Source organism: Rattus rattus, chromosome 3, assembly GCF_011064425.1.
Source record: "Rattus rattus isolate New Zealand chromosome 3, Rrattus_CSIRO_v1, whole genome shotgun sequence".
NCBI classification, from domain to species: Eukaryota; Metazoa; Chordata; class Mammalia; order Rodentia; family Muridae; genus Rattus; species Rattus rattus.
Genome location: NC_046156.1, coordinates 21,878,297 through 21,896,897, shown reverse-complemented (window position 1 = coordinate 21,896,897; position 18,601 = coordinate 21,878,297).

The following is an 18,601-nucleotide window of genomic DNA, read 5'->3' as shown; positions in this document are numbered from 1 at the left end:
AGTTCCACTCTTTTGGTGTTAATGAATAGAAATTGACTGTATCTCTTCAGTGATGTTATATTTCCTGGATTTTTATGTCCTTTGAAGATTTGTAGTGCTGTCTTCAGACTTTTGAAAGTAGTCAGAGAGACTCTCTGGTATGGTAATAAGTTAAAACCTGCCTCTTTGTAACCTTGTGAAGATGAGTCAGAAGCAGACAAGAATCTAAGAAACAGGGAGAGGGAAAAACAGAACTTCACAAAAGGACTGATAAAATAGCTGAACTAAGACAAAATAAGTGATGTGCCAGAGTGAAATAGGGAAGCTAGCCCTCCACTATAAGGAGAATGCTTACCCAGAGGGGTTAGGTGCCTTGGTGAAGAGACTACAAGCCCTACTCACAGGACTGGGTGACAGAGTGGATATGGGTCAGCAATGGAAATAGTCCCACACCATCATCAGGTACTGATTTTAAAAAGAGCTTATAGTTTAATACTGAGCTATCAGGGTTGGAGAGATGGCTCAATGGTTAAGAGCACTGAATGTTCTTCCAAAGGTCCTGAGTTCAAATCCCAGCAACCACATGGTGGCTCACAAACATCTGTAATGGGATCTGATACCCTCTTATGGTGTGATTGCAGACAGCTACAGTGTACTCATATACTATAAATAAATCGTTAAAAAAAAACAGATCTATCTAGTTGAAATCAATGGGCTAAAAGTCTTGTGGTAAATAGAATTTCAGGAGAGTGAAAGGCTAGATGCTAATAGCCAAAATGTTTGGCCTTCCTGAAATTCAACTTTAGCAGTGAATGGTAGATGGAAGGATAGCTTTATCATTCATGAGCCAGAAGACCTTATCAACTGAGAATATTGCTCAACTCTGATGCCCTGACCCTAATATCAATGAATTAGACTCTTGATGTACATCTGCCATTCAGGGCTATACAGACTGAGAATTCTGAATGACCATTGGAACACAACATGCATAGCTGTATCCTTACAGTGGAATGGCCAGGACTTAAGGACTTTGGGAAGGATGAATCCATGGCCTCTATCTATATAGATCCTGGTGGTGAAATAAATTCTGGTGCTCTCAAAGCATTAAAGAGATATGTCCTCAACTGGTATCAAGTCTGGGGAGTATTGAGAGACAACTGCAGTCTATTACCTAAAACCTTTGAGGGAGTCCAGAAGACTTAATATACAAAGAAAGGAAGTTACTAAAAATGAAGACAGCCCTGGTAGACATTGAACATATATTTAATGCAGGCTCAATACCAGAACAAAATATAAGGAAAATAGCATTATGCAATCTCTCAGTGTCCTGTCCAACATACAGGATTCATGGTGGCATCATCTGGGGCTCTAATGGGCTTGGATAGCCTCAGACCTGAATCTCTGTTGCTCTTTGGAATTGGTTCTACTTACCCCATGTAATCTTACTCAGCAGAGTTTCTGGCGTCTTCATGCTAGGGTGTCTGTTGCAACCTTGGGTTTCAAATGCAAAACTCCACATTGTGGCCTATTTGGGGCTTCTTGGCAATTTGACCTTGCTACACACTTCCTGTCCTCAATGACTTTCAGGAAGCTTAGCATAAGCCTCCATTGGTCTCCTACTCTTGTATCATGCTAACCTCTAAAGCAGCATCATTTGATGTGGCTGCTAAGTTCTGGGAGCATTAAATACATCATAGCCCCTGGTCTAACACATCTATATTGGACATCTCTCCTGGATTAACCTGGAAAAGTATTTTCTTAGGTGGTTATTTTTGACCTAGGAATCTCTGAGAAACATTACCAGTCTAGACTCTCTTCTTTCAAATAAATTTGCACTGTTGTAACCTAGAGCTTTTGACGAATGGGTTTTTGCCCTCAGAAAACTTTTCCTATTATTGTAGTGTTAAGTATATGGTTCACTTTTAATGATTAGTTCTAATAAGCATGGCTATTTTCTTTACATCTACCCTATGTGTGACTTTAACTATGTTTGCAGGTTTTTCTTGACCAAGATGCATAATTTTTATGCCTTGCTCCCCTCTTCCACTGTAAATATGGTGAAAAGTAGCAAGCAGTAACCACAACCTGACTGCCATACCGATTTGAAATTTCTTCTACCAGATGACTTCACCACTTTTGAATTCAGTTTCATTCTAATTTTCAGGACATGTTCCAGAAGGCAACACATGTGGCCTTGTATCTAATTGATCCCTTGTTCCCCTCTAAAACCTCCTGAATATGGCCTTTACTGTGTACATTTCCTTTGGTCATCTGGTCTACCATGCCAGAATGGCTGAAGCAGCTCTAAGTATTCATTCAACAACAGTTCCAAAATCTTCACCATAACTCTCAAAATAATTGCACTTCCAGAAAATTCAGCCCTCTTGTGGCCTCCATTGTCTTGTGCATGCATGTATCACATGAACATACATACATACATACACACACACAAATTTTTAAATACATCTTTTAGAAGATTGAGAATTGCAACTGGAGTCTGGTATTCTACCTACAGGAATCTCTGAATAAAGTAAAACCGATGCTCTAGAAAGAAAATTAATAAAGGCCTTATACCCACTGGAACAGAAGAAGAATCTCGTGGTTCACCAGAGAATGTTTTAGGAAATAAGAGTTGTAATATTTTTGTGAATTTCACCAGGTTATTCTTTCACAATGGGATTTTATTAGATTTAGATTTTTACTTCAGCACAATTAATTTAAATTTAAATCAGGAGGGTAGGTTTTAGAAGAGAAATGTAGAAAAATCTAACTGACTTTTGCTATATTCTGAGGTGAAGACAATGGTCCCTCACTTACAAACAACACAGATAATAATGTCTCAACTGATTTTTTTCTCTTATATCAGAAGTGACATATTAAGTACAGATCTTGTTTGCACTTTGACTCAGTCATAACTTAGAAATTATCTTCTTTTTCTTCTTAGAAAGTACTTTCCGCATTACTTTTAAAAGTGCTCACAATATTGAATTGGAACAGCAGATTCGGAGTCCTTTTTCTTCCTGTCCATCTCATTTATCTGAACTCGTGCTGCCAAGCAAGCACAGAAGCAGCCAGTAATATCTGGCTAGACTTTGACTCCACACACAGCCCTCGGGTAGCTTCCCACTCTCCTGAGAGCAGAAATAATGATTCCTAACAGACATGTTGGTATGGATGAAATAACTTCTCTTTGTCTATCATGTCTCCATCTCTACTGCCACCCCACCCTACCTCCTCCATGTCCACGTTAAGTACTGTTCCAGTTACTCTGCTGTGTTCTTTGAACATAGGTGTCTGATCCTTTGATATCGTTCCATGATGCCTGAGAAATGCACAGTTGAGTTGCCAGAAAACTAGCCCCCACCAAAAGTAAACATGAAAAAAGTTCCTTGAAGTTTTAAAAACATATTTACAGTTTAATGCTGGACCACACTCATAGGCATCCTTGACCACTTGCAGACATAGGCAGTGGGGAGAGCACAAACTATTTCTTTAAAAAAAAAAAAACACCAAAATTCTTACTCATATTTCAGAGACTGACTTAATGCAGCTTCTTTTTACACTGACCTTCTTGGTCTCCTGATTCAATTACTGTTTTACTGTGTTCTGTCACCATAACACCTTGTGTCTGTCATTTTATTAAGATTTATTATGGTCAGTTCTCATTATTCACCATGGTTTGTCCTAATCACTGAATTATCACTCTCTGAAGCATTGCTCCAAGCAGAAAGTGGCTACCTTGCTAATCAGAGCTGGGGTTGGAATGCTGACTCAATTTAGTTGGCAACAGTTGGTGCTCTTTGCACTGTTTTTCCCCTACATCTCCCCTATCTGGTCCTTTCTGCCTGAGAGCTCAAACCAGACAGAGTGACCTCTGAGAACTTGTCCATCTGATGATTCCAATTATCCACAGCCCCTGCACCTGTCTGTCATTGACTGGTTTGGAACTTATAAATATTTTTCTTTTTTTTTTAAGTGATATTCTTATTCTTCGCACAATTCATTGGTCTCCTTCTCCTCTTCATCATCATCCTCCTTCTTATTCTCCTTATCCTGCCCCCCTGTCTCCAAGAAGATGTGACCACCCACACCCACCCACTGCCAGGCCTACCCACTCTCTGGGGCCTCAAGTTTCTCAAGGGTTTGTTGCACTTCTCCCACTGAGGCCAGACCAGGCAGTCCCCTGCTGTTTGTACATGTGTCAGGGGCCTCCGAACAGCTGGTGTATGCCGCCTGGTTGGTGGTTCAGTGTCTGCGAGATCTCAGGGATCCAAGTTAGTTGTGATAGCTGATCTTCCTATGGGATCACCCTCCTCCTCAGATCCTCAGATTCTTCCAGCCTTTCCCTAATTCAACCACAGGGGTCCCTGACTTTACTCCAATGGTTGGGTGTAAGTATCTGTGTCTGTCTCAGTCATCTGCTTGTTGGGCCTTTCAGAGGGCAGCCATGCTAGGCTTCTGTATAAAAGTACACCATGGTATCAGTAATAGTGTCAGGCCTCAGAGCCTCCCCTTGAAATGAATCCCAAGCTAGGCCTGTAGCTGGACTTCCTTTCACTCAGTCTCTTCTCCATTCTGTCCTTGTAATTCTTTTAGATAAGAACAATTGTGGGTCAGAGATTTTGACTATGGGATGACAACCCCATCCCTACAATTGATGTCATGTCTTTCTACTGGAGGTGAACTCTACAAGTTCCCTCTCCCCACTGTAGGGCATTTCCTCTAAGTTCCCTCCCTTAGAGTCCTGAGAGTCTCTCACCTCTCAGGTTTCTGATACGTTCTAGAGGGATAAATATTTTTCACTAAGTAGATGAATCCATAAAAACAAAATGAAGAGTAACTGTATATATAATTATTTAATATCTGTCTTACTCATCTCTAATTTTCAGGAAGATGGCTGCTGCATTTATTGTGTTTACTGTCATTCCATTCATGTCTAGTTAGTAGATCTGGCTCAAGTCAGGTATTATGACAGACTGAATAAAAAACTGAATGGATACCTCTTTGGGAAGTATTTTTAGAGCTAGTACAAGTAAATCCTTATATTGGGTCTTCCTAATTGTAGTGGATAATGGATGAACATAACCTTGGTGGGTATTTGTTAACATTTGAATTTTTCGCCAGCTTTCCTACTCTGTGGTGATCCTTGTGTAACTATAAATACAAAGCCCAAGTTAGGGAATTCATCTTTGCCAATCTTTCCTCTAAGAACTTAGCCTTGTTGCTGTTATACCTGATATAGCCTTTCTCCCCCATGATTCGTGATCTAGCTTCCTACCCATAGTAGTCAAAGTTCTCAACACTTAAAAACAGAAACTGACTCAGATTAACTTAAACAGAATGAAAGGATATTTTAGGAGGTGTCAGGTTACAGAAGTTATGAGAAGATGGAGAAGGAAATTTGTACCATAGTCCGAAGACCTGAGGCCCAAGTAAAAACACTCTTGTGGGGATCCTGCTTGAGATACCACTGATAGAGGCATGGCCTGCATCATGTACCAATCTTCTCCCAGGGTTCTCTTGAGTTCTCACTCCATCACAGCGGTCTGAGTGAATTCATGTGCCTTGCTATTTGAGAGTGATGTGCCCAAGCTTTTGTTTGCCAAAACAAGGAAATACCCAGTTCTAGACAATAGAATAACTAAGTGTCAAATCACCAGTGTTTCTGGACCCCTGAATGTTTGTGTTTCTCCAAAATTCATATACCAAAGCCTGTATTTGTCAATGTGATTCGAAGGTGAGGCCATGGGTTAAGACACAAGAGTGAGAACTTTACTGATGGGATTAGGACATTTATAACACAGGCCTTGCCACTTCCAGGTGAAAGTGTGACTGGAAAGGCACTATCATCTCTGAACTGGAAAGATGACTCAGTGGGCTTCAGATCTACCAATGCCCTGGTACTGACCTTCTCATCCTACAAGTTTTTGTTGTTTGTTTATAAGAAACCTAATTTAATGTGTTGTGTTAGTCCAGTCTACATGCACTAAGAAACCTAAAATTTATAATAGTTTAAAAGAAAGATTTTCTAGAATGCATCAAGTTTGTAGTGGACATCTTAACTTGGCATGTCTTTTCTTTTCTTCTCCCCTTCAAGGAAGCTGGAGTTTGGTCCTTTGGTTCATATAACACTTATCAAAGATCTGGTCCTCGTCTAAGTTATCAAGTAGAAGAAATCTGGATTACCCTAAAAAGATTAATGTTACAACCTTCCATTCCATCCTTGAGGGAGTGAAGTCTATAGACAAACCAAGGGACCCAGAAAGGAGGAGCTGTCTACCTCCCTGAGGCTCTTCAGGCTCTCCTAACACTGCCAGAGAGCTGAAACCATCCTTAGTTTGATCACCAATCTTTATGTTGAATGTTCTTTCATGACTTTTGAAATGCCTTTTTCCCCCCAAAAGAATAGAACATAAAAACAACTAGCACAATTATTAATTATAATTTATATTTGAAGAGGGTGATTAAATTAAGAGGAAAAGGTCTTTCATTATCTGAATATTTTAAGCAAATGTCCTTTGATAGCACCTAGCTTTAATTTTTACTGTATGTCCATCTTTCTCAGGACCGTGAATTCCATAGCAACCCTGGTGGCCTGAGCTATCCACAATCCTTTACCAACATCAGGCACAGTGCCCGACACAAATAAGCTCAATCCTATGCAGCTAGATATTTGCATATATACCGTGTGTGTGTGTGTGTGTGTGTGTGTGTGTGTGTGTGTGTCTGTGTAAATTCCAGTTCAGATGACTGCATAGTATACAATAAGTACTTAACAATATTAGTTGTAAGGTGAGTAGGAATATAAATCTAACTACATAAATAAGCAACTGAGAAGAAATTTATCTCATTCTCTAAAGGGCTGGAAGAAACATAACAGGCTCTTTGTGGGTGTGAACTTCTTCACAGGCCTTGCGTCAATGAGGCAAACACCAGGTGCCATACTCTCTGTAGAATTAATCATTCCTCAAGAATCTCTTGGGCAGGTTGGTCTCACAATGATCCTAGGACATGTTCCTCTTGGACCTGAATTATTAGTTTGATTGCATTTGATGGGTGAGGTAGACAGATGACTGTCACCTACTGTAAGAAATGAAGTAACAAGAGCGGATCTATTTGTATGGGTTTAGATGTGTGGGGGCAACCATTACATTCAGGGAAGAGCTCCTTGGCATCTGTTCTGGAATTTTATATTTCCATCTTGTTTGATGTTTATTTGCAGGAGAAAGTAATTCGTTTTGTCCCCTCCCAAAGGTGAGAGAAAAATTTTTTTTTTCACAAAACAACCTGCAAAATGTCTCCTCCCACCCCCTTTATTGAGAAAGAAACTGTTCTGGGTTTTTAGCCTACCTGGCTTTACAGTGTCTTTTACAGTATCTTTCTGAGCCTTTTTTCTTCTTTTTTGTACACTGCAGACTCTTGGCTACTGGGTACTGTTGGAACCTTAAATTGCTCATGTGGGAGTTGAACAATTTCTACTTTAACCTTATGTTACTGTAGCATTTTGCATAATATATATAATTTTTAGTGAAAGCTTTTCATAAAACTGAACACTCTACAGGTATTCCGCCTACATGGACATCTAATTTCATACCCCTGATGGATTTCCCTACAATGTTGCTAGGAGACAGAGACACTGCCTAACAAAGGATGCTGAGTGTATCAACCATGCAGATATCTGCTCTCCTAAATCCATTTGCTTATAGCATATGGAGCTTAAAGTGTGCTTGCCTATGACAATGAAGGCAGCGATGGGAACAGCTTAGCATCCTGAAACAGAGGAATTGAGACCTAAAGCAGCATCTGTGTCTCACTTTTCTCCCAGTTTCATGAGCCCGGAGGTGGGGCAGACCTGCTCTACTCCATTTGAGAATCAAAGGTAAACAAAAAAGGACAATTCTATATAAGACTCACGGATTGCTGGGGAGTAGAGCTCACTTTCACCTTCAGAAATCTCAGTTGATTGGCCGTTTAATTGGTAAAGATCAAATCACTGATTTTGATATTTTAAAAATTATAGATGTTTTTGCTAGTGTGCCTTGTTTACTGTAAAATGAAGCTAGAGAGGGTCAGCATGAGACAGTGTAGAATTTTGTCAATTGAAGACAGACAATTCATAATCAACCCCCATGGCCATTGCTGTAGAATGTATTTGTACCTTCGCAACCTGCAAACATGTCGGTTGAAGCTCATACATTAAATATGCTGGTGCCTAGAAATAAGGTCTTTGAGAGTGGAAACAATTCAGATTAAGTCACGAAGACAGAGTCCTAATGTTGCTAGCAATGTCTCTACCAGAAGAGTCCAAAGATATCTGTTTTCCCCACAACATACACTCCACATGCATGTGACACCACAGCAAGAGTACAACTGTCTAGAAGTAAGAACGGTATCCTCACTGAACTATCATCAGATAGTTCTGGATTGTTTTTGTTTGCCAGCGTTTGAAACTAGGACACGCATATGGTTGTTCACTCAGCCCCTGGTCTCTTATCCACTGTGACATCCCAAGCTAAGACAACTTAGTGTGATCCTTTGACACTGAAAGAGATAGGCTTCACATGCAGATATTTGATCTCCAAACAGTAGGTAACTGCTGGGATCTGTCCGTCAAAACATAACCCAACTCTTGTCCTCTATAGAAACTGCTGTTTTCAGGTTAAACCCTTCATTGCCTGTCCCCTTCCCCCTGTTCTTTCTTCTTGGCACTCTTGGGCAGTCTCCTCTTTCTGGAACATACTTCATTCATATAACATTCAATGGTGCTTCTAGATGTCACCCAGTCTGTCCCTTTGTTATTGGACATTCCTTGTTCGCATGACTGAGGTTTATTAACAATTCACTCCTTGATGCTCTTAGCCCCTCACTGCTTTCTACCCACCATTCCAAGTAGCTCTCACAATTTGAGGTTTTGGGTTTTTATCTCTCTCTATTCTTCTCATATTCCTCAGCCCTGAGGTAATCACCTACTTCACGCTGAGCTACCTGTGGTGACTTCTACATTCAGGTACTCAGCGTTTCTCCAGGCCTGTTTATACTTTCCTTAAGACTTGAAGGTTCTGTTTTCTGTTCAGCTTCCACTCAAATAAAATACACGAGCAGCCCCGGGACTTAGTTTTGGCAGTCATAAACACTTAAGGTGATGCATTTTTCACATAAAAATTGGGGCCTTTTGAGCCTTCATTTTCTTGCTTATAAAATTAAAATTTTAGTTCCTGCCTTTTAGTATCATATGAAGGATTGAATATCTGCATATGAATATATAGAAAACACTACTTAGCTCTCAGTCTGAAACTATGCCACCATGACTATATAATTGTCAGAATAAATCATCTCCCCATCTTAGTTTTGAGATAACACTGCTTTAATTTTTCTTAAGTAATTAGACAATATTTTAGAATCCTTTTTTTTCTGCTCTATCAATATGTCAAATTGGAAGTCAAATCTCATTCCTTATTAGATTTGTTGGATCCTCAGCCAGGCTCTCATTTCAGCATCCTGGCCGGGGATTGAACTCACCTAACTAAGCTGCTTCTCTGCTCATGGTGACTGACTCTGAGCACTCGCCCTGGTTAGTTCATTCGGTGTGTGCTTGTGTGAAGTGACTGCTCCTGGAAAAGAATCCTGTCACTCCTGGGCAGAGTGAGAACCAGGTGTCTCCTCTCACTGCAACCTCCTTCCCTTCCCTTCCAGCCAGTTCACTGTGTGAGCCAGGGTCATTCTTCCCTTAATGCTATAAGCTCTAAGGTCTCTGCCATTCTGTACTGTTCTTTGCACTATGGTGGTCTGTCTCCCCTAACTCACTTCCTGGTCCGTTTAGAAATTTCTACAGCTTTCTACATCTACTTGTCCCTGACATTTATTTTTCACCCAAAAATTGATTGAGTCCTAGTTGTTTTAAGTAGGATCTCATTCTAGCTGTCTTGAATACAGGACATTTTCTTTTTGGTGTCTATCTGCCATATAGAGAGACAGGCTTCTAAATACACTCTATTCAGATTTGTCAGAGTCTCACCCATATCTCCCTATACCTCTCACCTCCTGCTATTCCTTTTTTTTTTTTTTTTTTTTTTTTCTTCTTTTTTTTTCTTTTTTTTTTTTTGGAGCTGGGACCGAACCCAGGGCCTTGCGCTTGCTAGGCAAGCGCTCTACCACTGAGCTAAATCCCCAACCCCCCTTTTCTCATTTCTATACTCACATCATATATACACATATTTTACATATGTAAATCTATGTAGAATCTTGGATTCAAAAATAAGTGAAAAGATGATGTTTTTCTTTTCTTGCTTTTTTGTTGTTTTGGGTTGTTTGTTTGTTTGATTGATTACATAATAACCTGATCCACGTACGTCAATGCTTTCTTTCTTTTTCTCTCTGGGATTATACATAGAATTTGGATTTTTACCTGTTGCTCTTCTCCACTCTGGTTAGTTCCTAGAGGAAACAGAAAGCTGTTAGATTTAAATCTCATTAAATTATCATATTTCATTAATTTTAATCTACAACGCATCTGACTTCACAAGGCTCAACCCCAACTTCATGCCCTAATTGCTAAAATAGCAAATTAACTCTTAATACTGCTAGGAAAATGACAGTTTTACTTCGGAAACCAGGAATACATTACTTGCCTCTTATGATATTACGCATCTTTTAGAGAAACATTTTTCCATGACAGATGAAGTTTACAGTCCAAATAGGCTGGTGGAGACAACATTGGAAGTGTTTATACTGGAGTGAGTGCAGTTTAGTTTCATGTTTACTTTTGTTATTTATTTATTTTGAGAAAAGTTTTTGTTTTGTAGTCTTGGCTACCTTGGGATTCTCTGTCACAATCCATGCTGGCTTGAAACTCATGACAATTCATCTGCTTCTGCCTCCTGAGTGCTGAGATCGCAGGTGTCTACCACCACAGCAAGCTACGGTGTGTGTTTTAAGAAGCGAAATTTCTATAAGAAATAATGGAATGACGAACATAAATGTTATAATCACATAAGAGACACCGCTCCACCACTGCCTAGAGGAGCGGTTCTCAACCTTCACAATGCTGTGACTCTCTCAGACGGTTGGTTCCTCATGTTGTGGCAACCTCAATCATAGCATTATTTTCACTGCTACTTCATAACTGTAATTTTGCTGCTGTTATGAATTGTAATGTAAATCTCTGTGTTTTAATAATGGTCTTTGGTGACTGCTATGAGAGGGTGGTTTCTACCTCCAAAGGAGACACAACCCACAGGTTGAGAACTTCGGACCTAAAGTAAATTCAAACTTCTAAAACTCTCCATGTAGCTGGGTCTTCATCTGTACCAGAGAGGTTGAGCATCAATGCATTTGATTCTCAAAACCAGAGTTCAGTTTAAATAAATAAATTCAAACGAAGCCCTTGTCGTAACACTAGCATGTGAACAGCAATGGTTGACTGTTAGCTGCTTTCGTCATCTTAAATTTTATTAAAGATTGTTTGGTTGACCATGGATAAAGCCCAACATCACTAAGCATAAAAATATACTTATGATTGTGAGGCAATAAAATTGTTTCAGCCATTTTGGTTGAGTTTTACTTTGGGTGAGAGTCGAATCCTGTCAAAAATAGAAAAGAAAAAAAAAGAGAGTAAACAAGTGGCCACTTCAAACTGATTAAATCATTATAATGTCATACTGTATCCCTCCATACTTCTTTATAAATTCAAAGATTCAGAGTTAATGGAAACATCTGTCCCTTATTTTAAAATGTCCTGAGATTTCTGAGATAGGACCTTTGTCTTTCATGTATTTCCTAGAAAAAAAATGAAAGAGATAACTTAAAAAATTATCTGATTTATTCCAATTGTCCTTAGCCTTAAAAATAAAAGTCAATTTAATCCATAGTATGGAACAATGGTGAGGGTCCTCAGGAATTAAAAATATGTCTGGGGCTTTGTAGAACTTTCAGTCATCAAAATACATGCAGTGAAAGCATAGTAACATGTTCAGCTTCTCAAATCCATGTGCAACCAGCCTAGCCTAGTGGCTGTATGCTAGGCCAGTAAGAGTCACTGTCCAAAAATATAAATAAAAGGAAGGACAATGCCTGCGAAATGACACTCAAGGTTATTCTCAGGGCTCCACACATATGTATATACATTTACACAAACACACACACACACACACACACACACACACACACATGCACGCACAAATGTGACTAGTTGAAATATTAACAAGCTATTTCAAAATAGGTTTACATTTTAAATTGATCTTTATTTTCACAATAGCAACATAGTTGTATGGACATTCTTCCTGGATAATGCCAAGAGTTTAAAGATTTGGCAAGTTACTATCTCTAACCTATCTTAAATATCCATTTGGTTGACATCACTTCTGTTGATTCATGGACTTATTAATTCACAAATATTTATGACAGAATTACTAGTGATTAAGAGCAGAGGAATCTACATCGTACTCTAACCTGGAACTGTGTCTCCTTGTGTAGGACTATTTTGATTTTTATTGGATAACATCAAAAATTAAGAGATATTTAAGAGCAGGTCCTGTCCTAAAGGAGTTTTGGTCCTCCTATACTGTACTGTTACATGGGTGTGTCCTTTCAAACTGATACCATAATGGGTATGAAGGCAGCGGGACTCCAAGTCTTTCAACTTCAGATCTCCAAGTCTTTGTGAACCTAACTCATATTGGGATGGCCCAAACCTCCTTTGCTTTATCTTTTCAGCAGAAATTAATATTTCTCGGTGATTGAAGATCCCAATATTTCTTGCTCATATGGTCCCAGGTTATAGCAACTCAGGGATAATTTCTCAGGAAACAGGCTTGACACAAAGTTATTTTTATGAAATATATTATAGGGCTTCTTTCTTTGTTTTAGTTTTTCACCTAGTATTTGGAAGAGATCAGAACTCAGACGTCTTCCTCAGAATAATGAAGTTGTTAGCCAGACAGTTGTGCCAATGTTTTTTTAAGGCTCCATAAGTAAAGCTTTGCAAAGGTTCATTTATAAACCAAACTTCCACATACCAGAGTGAAATAAAATTTCCGAGTCAGCCAATCTGATAAGTGAAGCCGACAGCAAAATAAATCACATGCTCTGTTTTCAAGGAGTTGGGAATCTGAGAAAATAGACTTTCAACAAGTGCAGACAAGAGAGTAAGAGGCATTTCCTGCAGAGGAGACAGCAATCGACCCAAATGAAGGCCAGGAAGTGTCTGGTGGTTTCAGGAATTAAAGAGTGTGTTGATGGCAGACGTAGGAATGTAAGGAAATAGAGGACTGGTCTTTAAGGTAATTAGGGCAGGCTATACACACAGAAGGGGTTATCTGAATTCCTCAGGGTACAATGTGGAGAGATCTCTGGAAAAGTGTTTGGTAGATATAAGGGCATCAGAATGTAAATTTATCGAGTTGGTTTTTTTGTTTGTTTGGTTTTGTTTGTTTTAGAGTTCAAGAGCTTAAGTTTCTAAGAATCAATTCTTAAGGGTTTCCTATAACGCCCTTCTTTATTCCTCTGATAACCCTTTCCACGAGCTTCTTGTTCCTCTGTTTTCCAGTCTTACGTATGTTTCAAGAACCTTGGGGAAAGAGCCCTTCTTTCAGAAAACCATTCTTGACTTCATGAGTCATATATAATCTTGTGCTGTTTGCCGTTTTGTATTCTGGCAGCCCTTCATCCGCGTCTCCTCATGTCCTCATTGTTATCACGCATTGAGATGAAGCAGTGAAGTGTTCTTGAGGCCAGACAAAATTACCTTCTAGTTTCCATGTGCCACCTAAACTGGTGGAATTTCAGCCTGCTTGTGTATGTAATGGAAGAAAAATACTTGCCTCTACTATTATGATAATTAATGACAGAACATGCACTAAGACCCTAGCATTGGGATTGGAGATTTGACTCAGTGGCAGAATGCTTAACTGAGCTGGATCAGAGCCCCAGATTCTATCGCCAACACTGAATACAACCAGCAAAGAAAATATCATCCTCTCAAACCAGCAAAGCAAACCACCAAAAGAATCAACACAAAACTGAAAATGCAGTTGTGTCTTAACAAACTGATTGCCTCCTTCCTTCTTTTCCTCCATGCCTTTTTAAATTAAAGGTATTTTCCTCAGTTTTGCCTAAGCTTCGAAACTTTCCAGATAATAGCAACTAAGTAACTAAGAAAATTACATCATACATTGTTGATAGTCAAGTCACTTCACCTAAAGGAAGACTGTTGTGATCCGGATTTAGTAACGTTCTTTTATTCTGTAATGTTCACTGTGGATTTTGTCTATCAATTGATCTGATAATCAGTCCCTTTAAGTCTAAGAAAGCATTAACAACTGTGAGCATGGAGTCTTGTCTCTGCCATGGTTTTGTATTTTTTAGATAGTCACTCATTGTTCTACATAGCGATCTGGTTTTCTTCCCGATTTTAGGTGTTAGAATCTAGCATATATTTTCTCAGTTATTTGTGATTTCTGCTAGGTTCTGGACATAGGGTAGAGGTGAACATTAAAGCCTACACATTTCTGTATGCCATCCCAATGGGGCTTACTAGAAACTTCTCTCTGCAGCCCACTGAAAGTATTACAGAAAACTACAACCAACCAAAATGGAGAGCTATGAAGTCCATTCCTAGTGGACACATCTACACCTTAGCTCAGGGGTCATTGTGCAACAGGTCCGGAAAGAGCGAAAGGTCCAGGGAGGTTGTTGTGAGACTGTTTCTCCTAGAAATGCCAGAAACTACACCCATCAGTTTCTAATCTAGTCTTCTGTAGATTAGTGACATAAATATTTAAACAGTGGTATTAATTATTCATAACAATATACACTGATTTACGTTAATTTTTATTTAAAACTAAGTTGAATAATTTCTTTCACATTCTGATAGGATATCTTACTACTTTAGAACTGTACCCTTAGTTAATAAAGATGAAGAGACAGGACCCAGTACTACATATCTGTAATTCCTGTACAGGAGGCAGAACCAGGAGGATCACTACAAATCTGAGGACAGCCTAGGAATAAAAAAAAATTGACTTTTATCAAAATAAAAACAAAAAACAAATGAAAATGAATAAAGAAATAGAAACTCACTCATTTTTATGGAAGTCATTTTTCTTTTTTATGTCTATTTTTTGTTTTTTTTTTCTTTTATTGGATATTTTCCTCATTTACATTTCATATGTTATCCCCTTTCCTGGTTTCCTCTCCACAAACCTCTATCCCATCTCTTCCCTGCTTCTATGACAGTGGTCCTCACCCACCCAGACACTCCCTCCCTCCTGTCTGCCCTGGCATTCCTGTATACTGGGGCATCAGACCTTCACAGGACCAAGGACTTCTCCTCCCATTGATGCCTGACAAATCACCCTATATATGCAGCTGGGGTCATTGACCACTCCATGTCTTTGATTGGTAGTTTAGTTCCTGGGAGCTCTGGGGAGTCTGATTGGTTGATATTGTTCTTCCTATGGAATGGCAAATTCCTTCAGCTCCTTCAGCCCTTTCTCTAACTCCTCCATTGGGGAACCCATTCTCAGTCCAATGTTTGGCTGCCGGCATCTGAGTAACTGCCTCTGTATTTGTCAGGCTCTGGCAAGCCTCTCAGGTGGTAGCTATATCAGGCTCCTGTTCACAAGCACTTCTTGGCATCCTCAATAGTGTCTGTGTTTGGTGACTGTATATGGGATGGATCCCAAGGTAGGGCAGTCTCTGGATGGCTTTTCCTTCAGTCTTTGCTCCACGTTTTGTCTGTATTTCCTCCTGTGAGTATTTTGTTCCACCTTCTAAGAGAGACTGGAGCATCCACACTTTGGTCTTTCTTCTTGAGCTCACACCAGTCAGAATGGCTAAGATCAAAAACTCGGGTGAAAGCAGATGCTGGCAAGGATGTGGAGAAAGAACACTCCTCCATTGTTAGTGGAATTGCAAAGTGGTACAGTCACTCTAGAAATCAGTCTGGCAGTTCTTCAGAAAATTAAGCATAGTACTACCTGAGGACCCAGCTATACCACTCCTGGGCATATATCCAAATGATGTTCCAACATACAACAAGGACACATGCTCCATTATGCTTATAGCAGCCTTGTTTATAATAGTCAAAGGCTGGAAAGAACCTAGATGTCCTTCAATGGAGGAGTGGACCCAAAAATGTGAAACATTTACACAATGAAGTATTATTCAACTATTAAAAACAATGATTTCATGAAATTCTTAGGCAAATGGATGAAACTATAAAATATCATCCTGAATGAAGTAACCCAATCACAAAGAACATATATGATATGCACTCACTGATAAGTGGATATTAGCCCAAAAGCTCAGAATACCTAAAATACAATTTACAGACCACATGAAGCTCAAGAAGAAGGAAGCCCAAAGAGTGGAAAATCATTTTCCTTAAAAAGAAGTCAAAGCATTTATGATGCTCAAGTCCCATATGGCTGTTCACCATGTTTAACTGTGCCTTTTCAGCAATGTAGATGACTGTCCCCTGAGCCTAGCTAGTCTTCCATTGTTCATCTGTAGAAATGACATGAAGACATTCCAAAACATCATTTTTCCCTTTCTGAGTAAAAGACAAAGTATTCAGTGGTAAACTTTCCTCTAAGGTTTAAATATTTTATAAGTTCTAAAGATTATTTCTTAATTGTTGTGCTCAGAAATGACTAACATATAATCCAAGTCAGGTAGTGAGGGCTCAGCAAATCCAAGTCCTTCTCTCACTTGTAGGCATTGTATATTTGAACCAAGAATATGAGAGCGATGAAACTCCGTGAGAGCAATGAGCTCTTTGATCATTCATCATAAAGATAATGTTAGTACAGCAACCATATGGAATATTATCAAACCGACCTACTTTTAAATCAAGACCTTCTACTAATCCCCAGGCATCATCAAGAAAGTAAAAATTCTCAAAAAGATATAGAGAAGGAAAATACAGATAAAATAATAGACCAACTGTACTAGTAGGGATTCTAATGGAACTGACTGATAGAATCGATATACACACACACACATGTACTATACATATATGTATGGAGGATTAATTAAAGTGGCTTATATGTTGTGATCTGAATAGTCCAATAATTGCTGTCTCGCAAAGAAAACCACAGACCTAGTAGCCGTTCAATGCACACAATTGGATGTATGAGCAGTCCCAGTCTGGTTGAAGAGTTCTAAAGAACCACTAGCTTCCTCTCAGCATTGATATTCCAAGGCGGTAGGTGCTAATATCTATGGAGAAATACCTCAGCAACAGGACAGATGAACTTGCCAGTGCAGGCAAGGGAAGAGGGCAAAAAGCAAAATCGTCTACATGCAAACACCCAGTTAGAGCAGTACCATTTGTTGAAGATGCTCTCCATGTTCCATTGTATGGTTTTTGCTTCTGTGTCAAAAATAACGTATCTGTACGTTTGTGGGCTTTTTTTCTGCGGTTTTGATTCAATTCCACTGATCCACCTGTCTGTTTCTATACCAATACCAGTTTGATTCCTATTGCTCTGTAGTACAGCTTTAGATCAGGGATGGTGACTCCTCCAGAAGATCCTTTCCTCTTCAGGGTAGTTTCGGCCATCCTGTTTTTTTTTGGACAGAGGCCAGGAACCCCTATGGAAAAATAGAGGAAGGACTGAAGGCCTTCAAGGAGGTGACAATCCCACAGAAACACCAACAGTGTCAACTAACCTGGACCCCTGGGAGCTGCCAGAGACTGAGCCACCAACCAAAGAGAATACACAGGCTGGTACCAAGGTTCCTGGCACATATGTATGAGAGAGCTGCCTTGTATGAACTCAGTGAGAAAGGATTCACCTAACACTACAGAATTTTGATATAACAGGTCGGGGGGTTACCAGAGGCGGGACTGCACTCTAAAGAGAAGAAGGAGAGGGGAGAGGGAAGAGAGGGAGAGAGAAAGAGCTTTGAGATGGGGGACTGAATGGAGGCTGTATTTTGGATGCAAACAAACAAAAACCTTCCTTTTTCTACGTCCTCTTATGTAGCCTGCCATCAGTAGTTTGGGTTCAGATTCAGGGTGGGTCTTCTGATCCATATACTCCGTATTCATGGTGCTCATGACTCAAATGATTCAATCAAGACAATCTTTCAGGTGTGCCCAAATGCTTTAGTTTTAGTTGATTCCAGATGTAGTGAGCTGGACAACCAAGATTAACTATCACCGCCAAGTTGAAACTATTTGAATAGTACCTTCGCTTCACCGAAGAGAGAAGTGACAGGGCCAGTAAACTAATGAAATGGCGGTTGGCTTTATTGCTCAAGCTCAAACTTACACTATAGCACCCTGAACAGAATGAACTTATTGGAGTATCAACTCTTGCACCCATACATGGCTGTGAGAAGAAATACTGGGAGACCTCACAAGTCATTTTTTATGTCATTTACTACATGAAAGCTAAGTCTACCTGTACCTATAACCTAGAAATTCAATGTCCAGATAGCTATCAAATAGAGTGCATCCAAAATGTAAGTATATGAAGGTTTATAAATATATTATTTCCAATAGTCCTAAAAGAAACAAGATACCCTACAATAGGAGAATGGATAATGAGTGATGTATTCATACCATGAGATATCTGTGAGAACCAGTTAATTGAAACAATATGCTGTAATGTCCATG